This window comes from Ranitomeya imitator, chromosome 5 (assembly GCF_032444005.1).
Source record: "Ranitomeya imitator isolate aRanImi1 chromosome 5, aRanImi1.pri, whole genome shotgun sequence".
In the NCBI taxonomy this organism is placed as follows: Eukaryota; Metazoa; Chordata; class Amphibia; order Anura; family Dendrobatidae; genus Ranitomeya; species Ranitomeya imitator.
The window spans coordinates 54,102,075-54,121,471 of NC_091286.1; the positions used below are offsets into that span (position 1 = coordinate 54,102,075).

At 42.7% G+C, this 19,397-nt stretch overlaps 1 long non-coding RNA gene across 1 annotated transcript; it reads right to left on the bottom strand.

Moving 5' to 3' along the window:
- Nucleotides 1-5,517: 5,517 nt before the first annotated feature.
- LOC138680526 (uncharacterized) lies at nt 5,518-9,277 on the bottom strand. The gene is made up of 3 exons (XR_011321634.1): nt 9,059-9,277; nt 6,638-6,685; nt 5,518-5,595 (listed from the first exon to the last, which is right to left on the bottom strand). It is a non-coding gene; the product is annotated as an uncharacterized lncRNA (long non-coding RNA).
- Between the last annotated feature and the right edge of the window lie 10,120 nt (nt 9,278-19,397).

Below are 19,397 nucleotides of genomic sequence, written 5' to 3' on the forward strand. Positions count from 1 at the left end.
TTGTTCAACAATTAGCATATGGTTTTCCTTATCAAAAGTTTTTAGCCTAAGACTTCATTTATGACATTTTGAAATTTAGAAATTTCACTAATAGATGAGTGGATCTGGCAAAATTCAAATTTACCTGTTTGCATGAATCATATGGGAATTTCTGTGCTCATGCCAGTGATCAAAAGATACGAAAAGGAGCTTACGAGTGATTGTAAGAAGTCGAGGGGCTGGGGAGTTGAATAATGTGAGCATAAGTATTCTTTCATAATTTTTTTAAACTATTCATGGCCCTTTATGGTTCAGAAAATATCAACTAGTGGTCACCATTTTGCTATTTTGCTGAATCCATGGTAAATAAATTACAAAAAAAAACCTACATTTTGGAGAATGGTGATTTTTGTGAAATACGAACAGAGTTCGATTCTACTTTAATATTTTCACTCATCTCTAGTTGCTAACTTTTGGCACAATTGTAGTTCAATACTCTACTTGAATACATAATTCTGTCTAATTTTAGTTTTAGTTTATTTGAAGATTAATGTGTGAGATTTTAAAAGAATATGCGACTTTCTGCTTTAAAAAGATGCAAAAAATTGAAAGGTGCATCTTTGATTTTGCTCAAAATTCATTAGCCTGTAAGTGCAAATTAGGAGAATTTGACACGAAGATCTGCAATGAATGCCATAAGGAAAAACAAAAACATCACCTAAAAAATGCAAATGATCATTCACAGCATAAGTTTCTAGAGTAAGTACAGTTTTGTTACATGTTAGTGTTGGTCATTTATCTGTTTTTTAATGGCCTCCAGCTCGATCTCGAGCAATGGCAACTTGATGGATGAATGATCTGTAGGACGATCGATCTTGTGCAAGCCTAGATAGGTTCACCAGGGTCTTCTCTGCCGTAATCTTGATAGTATTAAGGCATCATGTTGCTGGTCTTCCTCTTCACTTTGTTCCTTCTATTCTTGCGACCATGATGTCCTTTTCCAGTAAGCTCTCTTTGTATGATGTGTCCAAAGTAGGCAAGTTGTAGCATGGTGATCCTTGGTTTGAGTGACATGTCTGGTTTCATTTGTTCAAAATTGATGTTTGTCTGCTTGCCATCCATGGCATTGATAACATCCTTCATGGAATGTTTTGCTGTCTCATTGTATATGAAAGACTAATAAGTATTTCACAAACTATGAGACAGTACAACATTCGCTGGGAAATTTTAGAGTGCAGCATTGGGGTAGAGATTTTGTTGAACATGTCAGCTTGCACATTGCGTTCATCATGAATATACCATTGACTTTAAAGGGAACCTGTCACCTCGTTTTTTCAATATGAGCTAAAAATAGAGTTAAATAGGGCCTGAGCTGTGCTTTACAATAGTGTCTTTATTGTCCCCTGATTCCCCCCTTTTGCTGCAAAATACCTTAGTAAAGTCGCCATTTTTGCCTGTCAATCACGCTGGTCCGGTCAAATGGGCGTTGTGAAATCACTGTTTCTCCCCCTGCTCCTCGGCGTGTCTGACATAATTCGATCTGTGAATAGCACAGATCATGTTGTTTTTTTGCAGTTGCGCAGTGCATTCGGTTCTTGCGCATGCGCAGTATGTATTGGCCAACTGTTGGCAAAGCATACAATACTTCATTGCACATGCGCGGTTTTCCACAGTAACCTCTGTGCCCTGGAAGTCATCATATGCAAATTGTGTTGTTCTGGACATCCGGGGCACACAGGTTACAGTGAAGAACCGCGCATGCGCAGTGATGTGCTGTATGCTGTGCCCACAGTTGGGCAAAGCATAATGCGCAGGCACGAGATTAGACTTTACTGCGCAGGCGCAAAACACTACGCCAACACCGGGAATAAATTTCTTAGGGAAAAGCAAGAGGTGAGGGAGAAACAGCGATTTCACAATGCCCATTTGATTGGACCAGCGTGATTGACAGGTGAAAACGGCGACTTTACTAAGGTATTTTGGCAACAAAGGTGGGGAATCAGGGGATAATAAAGACACTATTGTAAAGCACAGCTCAGGCCCTATTTAACGCTATTTTTAGCTCATATTGAAAAAACGGGTGACAGGTTCCCTTTAACACAACCATAAAACCAGCAACTAAATTAGAGACCCCCCTGACAAAGGACATTGTTTAAAACGTGAATCTGGGTGCGTGCCGCATGCATACAGCTGATCACCCAGGTGATTCATGCCCTCCTTTCCACACTGCAGACACTGACTCCTGTCTGTACCTCTTTTTTTCTAATTAGACCACATGTGATATATGATATCTTTAGTGCTTCGTGTATGTACACTTCCAGTGTATTCTACTTGACTTTGGTGTTGGCATGTGCCTTTTTTATCTTGCTATTTTCTATTCACCTCCTGCTGTGTCCTAGCACATTGATCATTCCACATTGTTGGTATATACCTTTTGAGATATATGATCTTTGTTACCCCAAACTGTGTTGTAAATAACTTTTACTCTATTTTATCTGACACCTGGTATATCATGTTCATAGTTAGATTACTATATACACCCCAGTTTGTCATAGATTATCTGCTTCGACCTTGATGTATATTCATTTTTTTTCATTATTTTCTTCATTGTATATGTATTCAATCCATTGTGCTATATTTTATTGCATGTAAGTGCAGGCACTTTCCTGTTAGTAGTGCCACCATTTCACCATTCTGTCCTAATAAAGGTGTTTTATCATTAATTTTTTCCATCTTAGTCTTTGAATAACCTTTCTTGACCACATATTCGGCATCTTCTCCTTTGATTCTACTGCACAAATCCGAATGGTCTGCCATTCCTCCGTAGACACATATATATTACTACCACTAATGATATATTTACACAAGATTACTAGTTGATATACATGCATTGCTCTGGTTCAGTGTGTTCTTATCTAAATTAGAGAGCATATAAAGATAATCTCTATATTCCCTTAATAAAATGTCTAGTGTAAAGTTGTTCAGGGAACAAACCAGAGTAAACTGTTGCTATCATTCGTTGTATCATAACAGTATCCTGTAATGGTGTCATAATGAAAACATAAATTGCAAAACCTAGTTTATGAGAGGAGCTATGAACGATAAATTGAACAAATATCTTGTCTATTGGTCTCAGATTACAGCTCATTCACAAGAAATAAGCAATGTATTATCTGAAAATCCCATTCTTAAAATGTATCAACTGAAATGATATTGGTTAAATTATTTTACCAATATGCTTCTTGATAAGATCTATCTATCTATTTATCATCTATCTATTATCTATCTATTATAGCCATCTATCTATCATCTATTATCTATCTAATATCTATCGTCTATCTATCTTATAGAGAAAGCAGGATGCTCTCCAAATAAAGTGTACTAAAAAGTAGGGTTACTTTTATTGACCCATCCCAGATGTGAAGTTTTGACTCTAGGAAAACAGTGAAGATGGAGGAACTTCTGAGAAATGAACCCAGTAACACATGCAGTGAAGCCTGCATGGCAGGAGACGAGACATTGCAGACACAGAGTAAAAGTCGGGACCCAACTCGGACCTTCTGGGACAGTTCCTCCAAATAAGAACTGTCCTTCTGGATTCAAGATGGTTGGTAGCTATACCACTGATCAACCTGTTAATAATACAGGAGCGCACCAATTTCCAGCAAGCAGGGAGCAGTGGGCTCCAGAAGACACAATGAATATTAACATTTAAAGGAATTGTCCACTACTAGGACAACCTCTTCTCAAGCTGAGTGTTTGCCCCAGTTAAAATAAAAACACTCACCTCCCATGCCAGTGCCGTTCCACTGGTGTCAGCACTCACTCTCTCGGGGCTCACATGAGGTTGTTATGTCAGGTGAACCCTACGCCCAATCAGTGTTGGCTTCACTGTCCTCACCTTCGAACATATAAGTAATCAAGAGGAGGTAAGAACGCCGCTGCAGCTCTGACTTCCTCTTGGTTACTTATTCATCCGAAGACGGGGACAGTGACCCCAGCGTTAAATTGGCACAGGGCTCATTTGACGTAACAACCAAATGTGAGCCCCATGAAAGTAAGTGCTGACACAAATAGAACGATGTCGGCATGGGAGGGGAGTATAAGTGTTTTATTTTAATGGTGGCAAATACTCATACTGAGAAGGGGTTGTCCTAGTAGTAGACATCCCCTTCAAAGCTAAGATATAATGCCCACTGTGTTATGCCGTTCTCACTACATTTCTCTTTTCAGACAACAGTATTCAACCTATTGCTTGCTTGATATTCATTGCATGACTGGGCTGAAATAAGTCAGTACAATTACTGCTCCGAAAAACACTAGATTGATGGTATCCATGAGCATATGTCCTTATGGTTTACTTACTATTTTTTCGCTAGTAGCAGATTTTAAGAAAATAATCACATTCATTATAAAAACAATATTCATTTTTTAGCAAGTGCTACATTGTTCTTTTCTCATCTTTAACCATCTGCTAAACATTAAATCCAAATGATAATGTTCAGATTTAACAACAAGAAATTGCCTTTTCAAATAATCCTATGGTACAGTATCAGATAACAATGACTCAGATAATAAATAATTCATATGCAGGAAATGTCATGACAACATATGGATTGCTCCTAGTTTCAGAGGGAAAAAAACAAAACTTTACCAATTTCAAATTAAAGTAAAATTATTTGCTTTTTATTTATGGCAAAATCATGTTTCTTAATTGATGCACAGAAAATAACTTTTTGATGTGCTACTTATTCTATCTGATAATGTAGAGAAACGAAGCTGAGATATGGAGAGATGCTCGATGGGGTACTGTTTTAGCTCATTATGTGCCTGGATGTGACAAAGGTTAAAAATGTTCATGAATCAACAAATTAGTGACCATGGTAAGTCATTAAAATAAAAGCACTATATTGTACTACAAGCAAAGATGAGTGAATCTGCTGAAATTCCAAATAGGTGCAAATCAAATCTCCCAGGAATGGGTTAAAAAAGATCTGATGTAAACCTCTACTCAATGATAGAAACCACGGCACTCAAGGTTTGTAGGAGGTGCACAAGTTAGGTATCCAACCCGTCAGTCATGTAGAATAAATTACTTGGCACTCAAGAGAAATTCTTTGCAAGGTAAAACGTGAATAGTTCATTTATTAGGTGCATCCAGTTCCATATAAATTGAACGTTTTCGGTCTAATCAAAAGACCTTCATCAGAAAAGGTTATAAAGTACTGTAATACATGTGTGGAAAAACACAAAAGAAAACATTTTTTAGAAAATGATGCACAGAGAAATATATAGTAAAAAACAGATATGGTACACATTGCTCAATGGAGAAATGATAACTAAACAGACATCACATGTTACACGAAGAGCAGACAACAGCGGCGGTCTAAATGGATCCGACCTGGTGCTCCGTGAATGGTGAGCTTCGTGGTGGAGATGCTAAAGGCTGTAAATGTGTAGGAAGGATAATGCAAGAGAAAAGAGGGCAGGGAGACACATCACGTCCAACTGAAAAACCGAGCAAGTGGATAACGAATAGGCCATCCCTAAAGGATACAGGAAGTGCGGTAACCTCTATGACTAGTGGTTGACGGACTAAGGTGCACAGTGAGATGCCTGAAATATAAAACATGAACATGTAAATGATACATAATTGTCATTGTGCAGGAATAGTGCAACATGTATGGGCACACAACCCCGTAGGGAGAAGAGAGCAAAAGAATGAGTAGAGGGCAAGAGAACGGATCCTGCAGTGTGACCACCTATAACCTGCAAGAATGAATAGAGAAATAGCCCAGAGTAGTAAAAGCATATACTTGAAAATTATATTATAGCTACCTGGATGATTAGGGCAATCTGATAGGGCCCATAAGGTGCCAGCATCAGAGCAGGCCTGGGGGAGGGAGGGCGCCTAGGAGGAACAAGGAGAGATAGAGGAACACCTAGCCAAAAGTTGTCTATACCAAGGTAAACCCCTATAGAGTACTAGTCACCATTACCTGTAAGGCAGAGGGTATGTAAGACGAGCGCTGTGGGGGGCGAGCAAATCGCAGGAGCAGACGCGCTGTTGAAAAGAAAATATAATGAGTGACTAAGTCTCTAGGCCGAGGCGGAGTGCCGAGAGAGGGCGAGCGTCACTGTATAATGGGGCAGAGAGTACCTGTAAAGCCGGAGGACCCCGGCGCCGTGTAGCGAAGGCTGTGAGACTCCCAGGGCTGGTGTCTGGCGGCGGCACTTCCGGGTTTATGTGCGCGCCGCCAGGCAATCACCTGACCCGTAGCGTCATAGCAGACACGTGACCGGGTCGGCGGCGCGTGCGCAGAGTGACAAGGACGGAAGGGAGCTGAAGGGCGCTTGCACCAAGAGAATGAGTGCCGGAGGCTAAAAAAGAAAGCCAGAGGCGGCCCTATACAGCGAGGGGAGAGAGGGGGGGAGGGTGAAACTACAAGGGAGAACAAACGCAGGGAAATCAGAGAGGGCAAGGGAGGCTGGACGAGGAGAACTCAAACAGGGTATATGCAAAATAAAGAGGTAAATGACCTAATACAGAGAAAGGAGGGAAGGTCTAGAACAGACCTCAAAGGTGGTCACACGCAGGTGATATAGAGACCAGACTAATACTCTATATCTAGAATGGCATTGAGTGTGGATACTGTACCATATGGGGTGGGGCCAGTGCTCGGTGCGCAGGACGTGACTAGCGGTTCTGTGAAAAGAGGTAAAACAGAAAATTAAAAACATGACATAAACAAATGCGATCAACACATTCCCTGGTTGTGCTCACTTTACATAGACTACAAAACCAGGAATTACAAAAAAGCTGAAATATCGTAATCTCTATTTAATCCCTTTGGTTCTAAGGTCTGGAGCGTATAAATCCAATAAGCTTCCCTTCTTTGAAGCATTCTGGTACGGTTTTGTCCTCTTCTAGGGATATCCACCTGTTCTAAAACCTGAAACCGGAGTTGGGCAATACCGTGATTTTTTATGGCAAAATGGTGTGGGAGGGGAAGATGTGTCTTGTTGCATCGGATGGTGGATTTGTGTTGGGCCACTCTTTCCCTTACTGCTTGCGTGGTCTCGCCTACATAGGCTAGGCCGCATGGGCATTTGATGAGATATACCACGAATGTGGACTCGCAGGTATAGAAACCTTTTATGGGAATGGCCTTACCAGTTTGTGGGTGAAACACAGAGGAGCCCTTTTGTACATTACTACACTGTAGACAATTGAGGCAGGGGAAAGTACCACATTTCTGGGTGTGAAGAAAAGTTTGTTTTGGGACCACTGAACCTGAGCCAATATCTGCCTTGACCAGCCTGTCCTTAAGGTTTCTAGCACGCTTAAAACATGGTAGGAATGGAGCTTTAAATTCTGGAACTGTCGGGTAACTTTTGGATAAGATATTCCAATGTCTCCTAATAGTAGATTGTACCAGGCTCGAAAAGGGATGAAAGGTAGAGACAAAGGGGATTCTCTTTTGATTGTCCTTAGGTTTACTGTGTGATAGGTCCTGCTTGGCCCCTGTCAATATCCCCTGGGGGTAACCCCTGTCCGTGAATTTCTGTTCCATTTCTGTGAGCCTGGTTCTTTTTAATTCTACATCGGAGACAATCCTGTCTACCCTGTGAAACTGTGACTTAGGGATGGACTTCTTGATAGAGGGTGGGTGGCAGCTGGAAAAGTGTAATAGGCCATTACGATCAGTAGGTTTTGTGAATAAATCGATGCCCAACCGACCCTCCCTCTCCTTGTATATCAGGGTATCCAGAAAACTTATTTTATGTGTGTCATGTTGTAAGGTAAATTTGAGTTCAGGCCAGATGCTGTTGATGTGTTGGTCGAAAGGCAATAGTGACTCAATCGGGCCATCCCAGACGCAAAATATATCATCGATATATCTCCGCCAAACCCTGCAGTGAGCCATGAACAAGGGGTGATTGTACACAAAGTCACTCTCAAAAGCTGCCATATATGCTATAGCGTAAGGAGGCGCTACGTTCGCGCCCATGGCTGTCCCTTGTAGCTGGGCATAGAAAGTATCCTGAAACATGAAGTAATTTTCTTTGAGTACTATGCCCAGAAGATCGGCACAGAAGTGACGGACTTTGATGTCCACTCTGTTCTCACTTAGAATTCTATCTGTGGCTAATAGGCCCTTCTCATGTACTATGGAGGTATACAGACTGTTAACGTCCCAGGTGACAAGCAGGGAAGAAGGAGCCAAGGGACCCAATGATTTGATGATTTGAATAAAGTTACTAGTATCCAACAGGAAGGAGCGGGTGGTCTTAACCAATGGGGTTAGAATCTTTTCCAGTACCATCGACAGAGGTGATAGGACTGAATCAGTCAGGGACACGATGGGGCGACCAGGAGGTTTAACTAATCTCTTATGTATCTTTGGTAAGATGTAAAATATGGGAGTGATGGGATCCCTGTGGATGAGGAAATCTTTCATCTTACTGTCGATAGTGCCCGCCTGGAAGTGAAAGTCCACAATGGGTGCAATTTTATTGACTATCTGATTCAAAGGATTGTGTGGTATTATCCTGTATACTGTAGTGTCCCCCAATTGCCTGAACACTTCCTCCAGGTAATCAGCTCTGTCCATGACCACCATAGCTCCACCCTTATCTGCTGGTTTAAATATCAGAGATTTATCCGACGACAGATGCTCCAATGCAATTCTCTCTTGGTGTGAGAGATTAGTTTGAAAATGGAACTTCCCCCGATCCATTTCCCGAGTCAAGTTGTGTATGTCTCTTTCAACAAGGGAAACAAAAGTTTCCACCGGTGGGTTTGACCGAGGTGGCATGTAGGAGCTATGGGACCGCAGCCCCAGCTGGCGGAGTTCAAGTAGGGTCTTGTCCTGTCTTGAAGAATTCAGGGCAGGAGGTTGTTCCGAAAAATGGACCCGTAGTCTGAGGTTACGGTAGAACCTCTGTAAGTCCATGCTGAGTTCAAAGGAGTTGAACTTATACGTTGGGCAAAAAGACAAGCCCTTTTGAAGAATGGACAATTGATGAACGTCCAAGTTTTTAGAGGAAATGTTTACAACCAATGGGAGGTCCTTACCTGCGAGCGTGTTGCCATCTGGTTTCTGGGTTCCCCGGCGGCATTGGCCCCCCCGCCTCGTCTTCCCTTTTGACGGCCGCGGGTATTCCCTAAAAAAGAAGGATGGGAGATAGAAGGGTTTGAGGTACCGGGCCTGCTGTCGGTGGAACCAGAAGAGCTTAGAGAGCTGTGTCGTCTGTTGAAACGTCGCACATCTCGCCACTGATAAACACGGTTCTGTAGATAGTCCTCGGTGTCTCTTAAGAACTTTGACCTTTTCTTCTTTTCTAGTTCTGATCTGTGTAGTCGTAACATTTCGTGATTCTTTGTCTTGAGTTCCTGGAACTCCTCCTGGGGCATGGTACTGGTCAGTTGGTTCTCGATGGCGCTTATCTGGGCATTTACCGTATCCAGGTTCTTCTGGAGGTACGAGAGGGTTAAGGTCATCAGATCTGCCGAACATTTGTTCAGGATATGCTCAAACTTAGTGCAATAGTCTTTATCCTCTCTGAAGAAGGTAGGTTGTAAAGGGACCCTTAAGCCCCGCGGGATCCTCTGTACCCGGAGGTATTCAGCTATTGTAATAATATGCAGTTCTAGGTTAACTGCTCGTCTCGACTCACGTTCCAAGTCGCGATTCTTTAGTTCTTTGGTAGGTATTTGTAGAAAGTCGCTAGGTGCGGTTACTTTAGAGAGAATTTCAGCCGCTTCTGTGGCATTGAAGGAGAAGGTCTCACTCGACATCATCCAAGGTGCTCGTGTAAGGATAAGGCACGTAATGATAGAAACCACGGCACTCAAGGTTTGTAGGAGGTGCACAAGTTAGGTATCCAACCCGTCAGTCATGTAGAATAAATTACTTGGCACTCAAGAGAAATTCTTTGCAAGGTAAAACGTGAATAGTTCATTTATTAGGTGCATCCAGTTCCATATAAATTGAACGTTTTCGGTCTAATCAAAAGACCTTCATCAGAAAAGGTTATAAAGTACTGTAATACATGTGTGGAAAAACACAAAAGAAAACATTTTTTAGAAAATGATGCACAGAGAAATATATAGTAAAAAACAGATATGGTACACATTGCTCAATGGAGAAATGATAACTAAACAGACATCACATGTTACACGAAGAGCAGACAACAGCGGCGGTCTAAATGGATCCGACCTGGTGCTCCGTGAATGGTGAGCTTCGTGGTGGAGATGCTAAAGGCTGTAAATGTGTAGGAAGGATAATGCAAGAGAAAAGAGGGCAGGGAGACACATCACGTCCAACTGAAAAACCGAGCAAGTGGATAACGAATAGGCCATCCCTAAAGGATACAGGAAGTGCGGTAACCTCTATGACTAGTGGTTTTCTTTTGTGTTTTTCCACACATGTATTACAGTACTTTATAACCTTTTCTGATGAAGGTCTTTTGATTAGACCGAAAACGTTCAATTTATATGGAACTGGATGCACCTAATAAATGAACTATTCACGTTTTACCTTGCAAAGAATTTCTCTTGAGTGCCAAGTAATTTATTCTACGTAAACCTCTACTCAGTCAGCCCTCACCATAATTCTCCCAGTAGTGTCAGTCCTCTGATTAGCTACAGATATTCTGTGTTCTCTTTATTCTAGGTCTTTTCTGACTAAGCCCCACGTTATCATGTGGGGTGGGAAGCACTTTATTCATAGTAATGATGCACATCACACGTGATTTGACTGCATGTGCTGTGCCAGTGACCTGTGATGAGGTGAAGGATGAAGAGGAGAGATTGGAGGACCAGGGTGTGCCAAGGAGAGGTGAGTATAATATTTTATGGTTTTTACAGCTTTCAGTCCAACTAAACGACTGCTTGCCATCTACCATTTTGCTGTATTTGCACAAATCAAATCCTAAAAAAAAATCAGATTTGTTGCAATCCATATATTTTTAGAAATTCATAGCGAAGTCAATTAATGAAAACTCAACTCGCTCATCTCTATTGTCAATTACCGTATATACTCGAGTATAAGCCGACCCGAGTATAAGCCGACCCCCCAAATTTTGCCACAAAAAACTGGGAAAACTTATTGACTCGAGTATAAGCCTAGGGTGGAAATGCAGCATTTACCGGTGAATTTCAAAAATAAAAATAGATCATTATATCCCCATAGCTGTGCCATATAGTGCTCTGCACCGTTCATATTTCCCCATAGGTGTGAACCATATAGTGCTCTGCACCGTTCATTGTGCCCCCTAGCTGTGCCATATACGGTGCTCTGCACCGTTCATTGTGCCCCATAGATGTGCCATATACGGTGCTCTGCACCGTTCACTGTGCCCCATAGCTGTGCCATATACGGTGCTCTGCACCGTTCACTGTGCCCCATAGCTGTGCTGTGCCATATACGGTGCTCTGCACCGTTCACTGTGCCCCATACATAGCTGTGCTGTGCCATATACGGTGCTCTGCACCGTTCACTGTGCCCCATACATAGCTGTGCTGTGCCATATACGGTGCTCTGCACCGTTCACTGTGCCCCATAGCTGTGCTGTGCCATATACGGTGCTCTGCACCGTTCACTGTGCCCCATAGCTGTGCTGTGCCATATACGGTGCTCTGCACCGTTCACTGTGCCCCATAGCTGTGCTGTGCCATATACGGTGCTCTGCACCGTTCACTGTGCCCCATAGCTGTGCTGTGCCATATACGGTGCTCTGCACCGTTCACTGTGCCCCATAGATGTGCTCCATATACGATGTTCCACATAAATTTGTGCCGCCGCTGCCGCAATAAAGAAAAAAAAACACATACTCACCTCCCTTGATTGCAGCTCCCGGCGTCTCGTTCCGGCGCCTCCATCTTCCCGGCGTCTCTGCTCTGACTGATCAGGCAGAGGGCGCCGCGCACACTGTATGCGTCATCGCGCCCTCTGCCTGAACAGTCAGAGAGCAGAGACGCCGGGAAGATGGAGGCGCCGGCCGGGAAGATGGATCGGCGCCCGGCGGCTGGAACGAGGACAGGTGAATATGCTATACTCACCTAGTCCTGGCGATCCTCGCGCTGTCCCCTCCTGTCTTCGGTGCCGCAGCTTCTTTCTCTATCAGCGGTCACCGGCACCGCTGATTAGAGAAATGAATAAGCGGCTCCGCCCCTATGGGAGGTGGAGCCGCTTATTCATATCTCTAATGAGCGGTCCCACGTGACCGCTGAAGAGAGGAAGAAGCTGCAGCGCCGAAGCCCGTGGGACGGCAGGGACAGCGCGAGGATCGCTGGGACTAGGTAAGTATACCTCAGCGCCCTCAGCCCCTCACCCGCCGACCCCACCGCTACCGTGACTCGAGTATAAGCCGAGGGGGGCACTTTCAGCCCAAAAATTTGGGCTGAAAATCTCGGCTTATACTCGAGTATATACGGTAAATAAATTTGTCACTGGCCATCTTTCATTTGACTATTCAAGGGCAGCTTGAACAGTTTGATGAGTTGAGATACACACACAAAATTGCTCATTTAACAACATGTACCATGTACCATAGCTTCCTGGATACCTGGATAAATATTATCATAGTAAACTGAGATATACAGGGTCAACCGCACACAAATCGGAATTTTCAGGTCTTGCATGGTTTTGATGCTTTTCACAAATTATTTTTGTTATAAGGCCCCTCCAAAAATAAGCTGCCCAAAACCAGTCTCCGCAATCGAATTTGAGCAGGAAACTCTATCAGCAAGTGATAATTTCTTCTATAGAGCCATCACAAGAGAAATTAAGCATTACAAGATGCCCATTGGATTCAATGTGGTGTGTATGTAATACATTCATGCGTTGGGTCCTTCACAGCCCGACACATCCTTTGTTGTTGATTTGGAAGAAGGGACTTTCTCTATTAGGTAAGAATACCCTAATGAAGAATATGAAGCAAGTTCTTTAAATAAGTGTAAAAGTGGCCATAGTCAATAGACAAACATCGAACATAGATGGCCAATTCAGTATGACCACTCAAATGTCTAGTATACAGTTATATTATTATTATTATTATTATTATTTATTATTATAGCGCCATTTATTCCATGGCGCTTTACATGTGAGGAGGGGTATGCATAATAAAACAAGTACAATAATCTTTAACAATACAAGTCACAACTGGTACAGGAGGAGAGAGGACCCTGCCCGCGAGGGCTCACAATCTACAAGGGATGGGTGAGGATACAGTAGGTGAGGGTAGAGCTGGCTGTGCAGCGGTTTGGTCAATCGGTGGTTACTGCAGGTTGTAGGCTTGTCGGAAGAGGTGGGTCTTCAGGTTCTTTTTGAAGGTTTCGATGGTAGGCGAGAGTCTGATATGTTGTGGTAGAGCATTCCAGAGTAGGGGGGATGCACGAGAGAAATCTTGTATGCGATTGTGGGAAGAGGAGATAATAGGGGAGTAGAGAAGGAGATCTTGTGAGGATCGGAGGTTGCGTGCAGGAAAGTACCGGGAGACGAGGTCGCAGATGTATGGAGGAGACAGGTTGTGGATGGCTTTGTATGTCATGGTTAGGTTTTTGTACTGGAGTCTCTGGGTGATGGGGAGCCAGTGCAGGGATTGACAGAGGGGAGAGGCCGGGGAATAGCGGGGGGACAGGTGGATTAGTCGGGCAGCAGAGTTTAGAATAGATTGGAGGGGTGCAAGAGTGTTAGAGGGGAGGCCACAGAGCAGGAGGTTACAGTAGTCAAGGCGGGAGATGATGAGGGCATGGACTAGGGTCTTTGCAGATTCTTGGTTTAGGAATGTGCGGATCCGTGAAATATTTTTGAGTTGGAGGCGGCAGGAAGTGGAAAGGGTTTGGATATGTGGTTTAAAGGAGAGATCAGTGTCAAGGATTACCCCAAGACAGCGGGCTTGTGGGACTGGGGAGAGTGGGCAGCCGTTTACTGTAATGGATAGGTTCGTTGGGGAGGTCGCGTGAGATGGGGGAAAGATGATGAATTCTGTTTTGTCCATGTTAAGTTTTAGAAATCTAGTGGAGAAGAAGGATGAAATAGCAGACAGACATTGAGGGATTCTGGTTAGTAGGGAGGTGATATCTGGTCCAGAGATGTAGATCTGAAATGATATGAAACAGTTTGGGCACAACTATTAATCTTAAGCTTAATGTTTTATAAAAATTGTTTTTTTGCAACAGCTATTTCAGTTTCATATATCTAATAACTGTTGGACACAGTAATTGTCACAGGGCTACCACGATAGAGAGGTTCCAGAGAACCGCAGCGCTCTGGGCCTCGTTCACACACAGTGAACAGAAGCTCTTCACCTGTATTCTGACCTGGCTGCTTTGTGCCAGCAGTCGTACAAAACCTTTAATAGTAACAATACACAAATTGACACATAAACAGGAACTTCTTGAGGAACAAAATCTGACCCATGAAGGTGGGTTTCCAAGAGCTATTCTACCTAGATCAACACGTTTCCCCCCTTTGTCATTATGTCCAGCCATAGAGGTGTTTATAAAATTGGTATCAGATGATCTAAAAAAACTAACAACATATCGCCGTTTCGATAACCTCACTCATAAACAGAGAGAAGGTTTATGTCAATTACAAGCAATGGATGATGTTGTATTCAAGGCGGCTGACAAGGGGGGGAACATTGTTGTGTGGTCAACCGTCAAATATGAACGGGAGGCTTTCCGTCAATTACGAGACAATAATGTTTATGAGAAATTAAGATATAATCCAGTGGTGTCTTTCTCGGCACAAGTCCAAAAAATCCTGCAGAGAGCTTTTGATTCAGGAATTTTCAACAAACAGGTTCTGGACTGTCTGACTGTTAAGTTACCTAAAATACCTACATTGTACCTACTCCCTAAGGTGCACAAGGATGCCGTCAACCCACCGGGATGTCCAATAGTGTCAGGGATCGATGGTTTGTGTGATCCTATTTGCAAATTCATAGATCATTATTTGAAATCTTTGGTAGAAATCTTACCCTCGTACGTGAAAGACACAACGGATGTCCTTAGGAGGGTTGACGGCATCTTTGTTGATAAAGGGACGTTATTGGTGACAGCAGACGTCGAGACTTTATATACGTGTATAAACCATGCTGACGGTTTGCGCGCAGTCCACTTCTTCCTCGGGACCTCCAACCTGGACGGCCCTCTATGTGAGCTTATTATCGAAATGCTGCACTTCGTCCTCACGCATAATTTTATTACATTTAAAGATCAATTTTAAGGTTAGGGTTTCAGTTAGAATTGGGGGTGTCAACTGTTTAGGCACATAAGGGCTCTCCAAACACGACATGGCGTCCGATCTCAATTCCAGCCAATTCTGCGCTGAAAAAGTAAAACAGTGGTCCTTCCCTTCCGAGCTCTCCCGTGCGCCCAAACAGGGGTTTACCCCAACATATGGGGTATCAGCGTACTCAGGACAAATTGGACAACAACTATTGGGGTCCAATTTCTCTTGTTACCCTTGGGAAAAAAAAAATTGGGAGGCTAAAAAAACATTTTTGTGGGAAAAAAATAAATTTTTATTTTCACGACTCTGCGTTATAAACTGTAGTGAAAAACTTGGGGGTTCAAAGCTGTCAAAACACAGCTAGATAAGTTCCTTAGGGGGTCTACTTTCTAAAATGGTGTCACTTCTGGGGGGTATCTACTGTTTAGGTGCATCAGGGGCTTTGCAAATGCAACATGACGCCTGCAGACCAATCCATCTAAGTCTGCATTCCAAATGACGCTCCTTCCCTTCCAAGCTCTGCCATGCGCCCAAACGGTGGTTCCCCCCACATATGGGGTATCAGCGTACTCAGGACAAATTGGATAACAACTTTTGGGGTCGAATTTCTCCTGTTACCCTTGGGAAAATACAAAACTGGGGGCTAAAAAATAATTTTTGTGAAAAAAAATAATTTTTATTTTCACGGCTCTGCATTATAAACTGTAGTGAAACACTTGGGGGTTCAAAGCTGTCAAAACACAGCTAGATAAGTTCCATGGGGGTCTACTTTCCAAAATGCTGTCACTTGTGGGGGGTTTCAATGTTTCGGCCCATCAGGGGCTCTCCAAACGTGACATGGTGTCCCATCTCAATTCCAGTCAATTTTGCATTGAAAAGTCAAATGGCGCTCCTTCTCTTCCGAGCTCTGCCATGCACCCAAACAGTGGTTTATACCCACATGTTGGGTATCGGCATACTCAGAACAAATGGCACAACAACTTTTGGGGTCCAATTTCTTCTCTTACCCTTGAGAAAATAAAAAATTGGGGGCGAAAAAATCATATTTGTGAAAAAATATGATTTTTTATTTTTATGGCTCGGCATTATAAACTTCTGTGAAGCACTTGGTGGGTTAAAGTGCTCACCACACATCTAGATAAGTTCCATAGGGGGTTTACTTTCCAAAATGGTGTCACTTGTGGGGGGTTTCAATGTTTAGGCACATCAGGGGCTCTCCAAACGCAACATGGCGTCCCATCTCAATTCCAGTCAATTTTGCATTGAAAAGTCAAACGGCGCTCCTTCCCTTCCGAGCTCTGCCATGCACCCAAACAGTGGTTTACCCCCACATATGGGGTATCAGCGTACTCAGAACAAATGGCACAACATCTTTTGGGGTCCAATTTCTTCTCTTACCCTTGGGAAAATAAAATAAATTGGAGCTGAAGTAAATTTTTTGTGAAAAAAAGTTAAATTTTCGCCAAATTTCCATCTTTTTCACAAATAAACGCAAGTTATATCGAAGAAATTTTACCACCATGAAGTACAGTATGTCATGAGAAAACAATGTCAGAATCGCCAAGATCTGTTGAAGTGTTCCAGAGTTATAACCTTATAAACGGACAGTGGTCAGAATTGTAAAAATTGGCCTGGTCATTAACGTGCAAACCACCCTTGGGGCTTAACCCCTTCATGACCCAGCCTATTTTGACCTTAAAGACCTTGCCGTTTTTTGCAATTCTGACCAGTGTCCCTTTATGAGGTAATAACTCAGGAACGCTTCATCGGATCCTAGCGGTTCTGAGATTGTTTTTTCGTGACATATTGGGCTTCATGTTAGTAGTAAATTTAGGTCAATAAATTCTGCGTTTATTTGTGATAAAAACGGAAATTTGGCGAAAATTTTGAAAATTTCTCAATTTTCACATTTTGAATTTTTATTCTGTTAAACCAGAGAGATATGTGACACAAAATAGTTAATAAATAACATTTCCCACATGTTTACTTTACATCAGCACAATTTTGGAAACAAAATTTTTTTTTGTTAGGAAGTTATAAGGGTTAAAATTTGACCAGCGATTTCTCATTTTTACAACGAAATTTACAAAACCATTTTTTTTAGAGACCACCTCACATTTGAAGTCAGTTTGAGGGGTCTATATGGCTGAAAATACCCAAAAGTGACACCATTCTAAAAACTGCACCCCTCAAGGTGCACAAAACCACATTCAAGAAGTTTATTAACCCTTCAGGTGCTTCAAAGCAGCAGAAGCAACATGGAAGGAAAAAATGAACATTTAACTTTTTAGTCACAAAAATTATCTTTTAGCAACAATTTTTTTATTTTCCCAATGGTAAAAGGAGAAACTGAACCATGAAAGTTGTTGTCCAATTTGTCCTGAGTACGCTGATACCTCATATGTGGGGGTAAACCACTGTTTGGGTGCACGGCAGGGCTTGGAAGGGAAGGAGCGCCATTTGACTTTTTGAATCAAAAACTGGCTCCACTCTTTAGCGGACACCATGTCACGTTTGGAGAGCCCCCGTGTGCCTAAAAATTGGAGTTCCCCCACAAGTGACCCCATTTTGGAAACTAGACCCCCCAAGGAACTTATTTAGATGCCTAGTGAGCACTTTAAACCCTCAGGTGCTTCACAAATTGATCTGTAAAAATGAAAAAGTACTTTTTTTTCACAAAAAAATTCTTTTCGCCTCAATTTTTTCATTTTCACATGGGCAGTAGGATAAAATGGATCATAAAATTTGTTGGGCAATTTCTCCCGAGTACGTCGATACCTCATATGTGGGGGTAAACCACTGTTTGGGCACTCGGCAGGGCTCGGAAGGGAAGGCGCGCCATTTGACTTTTTGAATGGAAAATTAGCTCCAATTGTTAGCGGACACCATGTCGCGTTTGGAGAGCCCCTGTGTGCCTAAACATTGGAGCAACCCCACAAGTGACCCCATTTTGGAAACTAGACCCCCCAAGGAACTTATCTAGATACATATTGAGCACTTTAAACCCCCAGGTGCTTCACAGAAGGTTATAACGCAGAGCCATGAAAATAAAAAATAATTTTTCTTTCCTCAAAAAAGATTTTTTAGCCTGGAATTTCCTATTTTGCCAAGGATAATAGGAGAAATTGGACCCCAAATATTGTTGTACAGTTTGTCCTGAGTACGCTGATACCCCATATGTGGGGGTAAACCACTGTTTGGGCGCACGGCAGGGCTCGGAAGGGATGGCACGCCATTTGGCTTTTTAAATGGAAAATTAGCTCCAATCATTAGCAGACACCATGTCACGTTTGGAGAGCCCCTGTGTGCCTAAACATTGGAGATCCCCCAGAAATGACACCATTTTGGAAACTAGACCCCCAAAGGAACTAATCTAGATGTGTGGTGAGGACTTTGAACCCCCAAGTGCTTCACAGAAGTTTATAACGCAGAGCCATGAAAATAAAAATAAAAAATTATTTTCTCAAAAATGATCTTTTAGCCTGCAATTTTTTATTTTCCCAAGGGTAACAGGAGAAATTTGACCACAAAAGTTGTTGTCCAGTTTCTCCTGAGTACGCTGATATCCCATATGTGGGGGTAAATCACTGTTTGGGCACATGCCGGGGCTCGGAAGTGAAGTAGTGACGTTTTGAAATGCAGACTTTGATGGAATGCTCTGTGGGCGTCACGTTGCGTTTGCAGAGCCCCTGATGTGGCTTAACAGTAGAAACCCCCCACAAGTGACCCCATTTTGGAAACTAGACCCCGAAAGGAACTTATCTAGATGTGTGGTGAGCACTTTGAACCCCCAAGCGCTTAATAGAAGTTTATAATGCAGAGCCGTGAAAATAATAAATACGTTTTCTTTCCTCAAAAATAATTATTTAGCCCAGAATTTTTTAATTTTCCCAAGGGTAACAGGTGAAATTTGACCCTAATATTTGTTGTCCAGTTTCTCCTGAGTACGGTGATACCCCATATGTGGGGGTAAACTACTGTTTGGGCACATGCCGGGGCTTGGAATTGAAGTAGTGACGTTTTGAAATGCAGACTTTGATGGAATGCTCTGCGGGCGTCACGTTGCGTTTGCAGAGCCCCTGATGTGCCTAAACTGTAGAAACCCCCCACAAGTGACCCCATTTTGGAAACTAGACCCCGAAAGGAACTTATCTAGATGTGTGGTGAGCACTT